This window comes from Sturnira hondurensis, unplaced genomic scaffold (genome assembly GCF_014824575.4).
Source record: "Sturnira hondurensis isolate 20B ecotype Veracruz unplaced genomic scaffold, ASM1482457v3 Scaffold0003796, whole genome shotgun sequence".
Classification (NCBI taxonomy): domain Eukaryota; kingdom Metazoa; phylum Chordata; class Mammalia; order Chiroptera; family Phyllostomidae; genus Sturnira; species Sturnira hondurensis.
Window position 1 is genome coordinate 1,290,849 of NW_028076427.1, and position 2,816 is coordinate 1,293,664.

Genomic DNA, 2,816 nt, shown 5'->3' on the forward strand with positions numbered 1-2,816 from the left:
TTTCAGTGCTTCTCTCTCTCCTCATCCATCACTATTTTCTCTTCACAGAGGAGAACTTAAGTATTTTTATTATTTGGAACACAGGCAGTATTTTCCTGGATTCTGCGAGAGATAAGGCTCTTACTAATTATTTGTCCACAGCAGGTCCATGAAATCACAGCATGAACTTGAATTTCCACCTTTATGGAGTTGAAGGTGTTCAAAATCAGAGGGGTCAGTCACATTTGGAATGTTTCTACAAGACTATACTTTCAGGGATCATTTCTATAGTTCTAGTAAAGAATGTTTATATATACCCACCCACATCCATAGAGTCGATGGGACTGTCCGGATGGCTGATGAGCTTCTGTTCTAGTGCAGTAATTAACTGCTATTATTCAATCGTGGACTATCGATCCCAAAGCTTATTACCACTCACTTTTCCTGTTTCTATTTTCATCCCCAGTTGATGCAGGCCACATATCAGTATGTGATCGTAGAAACACTGACTCTGAATGTGTGCTCATGCCCAGACTGCACCTTTCCACTACCTATTACAAAGCAAGAACGTTTAAACTCCAGGCACAGCAGTTTTGTTGTCATAAACACTATATTCTACGTGCCCACAGAGTAAATGTTTCCTTGGCCTCCACCTCAGAACAATGCAATATAGTAGTTCTGACAATGTGTGCATCTGTCTGAGGTTTGTCTTACGTGTGAATTGGTATTTAAGAGACTTAAAGGAAGGTGTTTCCATGAGTGAGGTATGGGAGCACAGAACACAAATGAATTTCACACATGTTTGACAAATGTAGAGGAGCTTATTTACATGAACAGGTAATAAACCAGGACCAATGGTTTAATTCACTAAGGTGGGTTGGGTTTTTTTGGTCTGAAAATAATTGTTATAGTATATAACCTTAACAAAGGTATGATATACTCCCTTCTAGGTTGCATCTTAAATAATGTGTAGCTCTAGACACTTCATTCAAGAAACATTTATTTTGTGTCTAGTGCATGGCAAATTCTTTGCTAGAAAATGAGGCTTAAAAGTGAAATATTCATTTTTTGTGGGATTTATAGTCTAATAAGAAAACATTGGTATGGGTGCTGTAATTAAAAATGTAGAGGGCAAAGAGGTGACCTAGAAAAGGGGTTGGACAGATTTACCTGAACTTCACGAGAAGCTTTTGGGCGGAGCCAACGCATTCATGGGTCTCAACAGCTTTGCAGACCATCAGGTAGACGTGGCATGACTTTTATGGTGTGAAAATTAATCTTAATTAAGTTCCAAATAACACAAACTACCCTGGAAGCACCAAACGTGTGGTACTGGACAAGAGTGTCTTTTACATTGGACAAATACCTTATCCACTTTCTTCTTTGTCAAATGATCCTGCATAATTTTAGGTTACTATTTTTATTTTGACATATAGTAAGATGGACATTTCGGTGTATCATTCAACCAATTTTGACCTGAGAAAACTGCTTCATGATTTAATCTCATTCTCCTTATCTCCTTACCTCCAGAAACCACTGATCTCTTCTGCATCACTGTGGTTCTGGCTTTGAAACCTTGATCTAAATCAAATCACCAAGTGTGCAAGCTTTTGAGACTGGTGGATCCTTTGTTCAGGGCAGTGCATTTGAGATTCATTCAAGTTCTCGTACATATGAGAAATTTGCCCCTTTTTTATTACTGAGTAGGATTCTTTTATATGGATCTCTCTGTGTCCCTGTCCACTTACCTGTTGAAAGACACTTGGATTGTTTTCCGTTTTGGGAGATGATGAATATAAATATAAATTTTGGAGGCAGTGATATAAATATGCATGTACAGGTTTCTATGGGTGAACATACGTTTTTATTTCTCTAAGGTAATAGTTTAAAGATTGATGAGATGTGTGGTAAGTATAGTTGGTTACCTTCTATTGATCTTGCTTCAGTTTTACTGACTCTTTTCTCTATTTTCTCCATTTAATGATTTTGCAGTTTAAGTTATTTTATTTTCAGTTATAAAATCTCTGTTTGGTTCTTTTTTGCTTGCTCCCATCACCCTTCATTGGCCATGACTTTTATTTTTCTATCCATTTCAATAATGTGTATGATTACTTGTTGGAGTAACTTTATAGCAGCTGCTCTAAAGTCTTTCTCAGATAATTTTAAGATCTGTGTCACCTTGGTATTTACATTCATTGATTGGCTTTCTTCACAAGACTGGAAGTTCTTTGTGTGCTGAGTAATTTTTATTACATTCAGAATATTTAAATATTCTATCTTGATATTTGCATTATGACTGTATACGTCTTGCTTAAATCCTATGGAGAATTTATTCTGCTTTAGCAATCAATTTACATAGTTAGTTAAGATGGCAAGTCCTAGCCTGTCTTCTATCAGGTGTCATTCCATAGTTGGTTTAGTTTTCAGACTTTGTGGTGCTGATCAGATCTGTCTCCCACCTGGAGGACAACCTGTTAGTTTAGTTCTCAAATTCATATTTTTAGCACTATCAGACCCACACATATGATGCTCAGGAATGAGCTCCGAAGTTCATAAATTATTCTAAGGAACTGCTTTCCCAACAGCCTTCCTTTCTGCAGTCTCTGTGGAGGTCTCCGTGTCCCTAGAGCTCCCCTTTTGGGTTCCATGGCCGTAAAACAAGGGCTTTCGTTTTTCCTTTCTCCTGTGCCCTTTCACAAATATACCCGTCACTAGGACGAAGATGAGAAAGGACAAAATGAGCAGAAGGAAGAAGCAGCAAAGGATTATCTCACCTTCTTGGTGACCACAGCTCCACTGATAGGGCTAAAGATTTGTTTCCTTCAGAGTTTTGGCGT

The 2,816-nt window shown here is 37.8% G+C and overlaps 1 pseudogene; it reads left to right on the forward strand.

Moving 5' to 3' along the window:
- The first annotated feature begins 239 nt into the window (after positions 1-239).
- LOC118984705 (uncharacterized) lies at positions 240-322 on the forward strand (annotated as a pseudogene).
- The last annotated feature ends 2,494 nt before the right edge of the window (positions 323-2,816 follow it).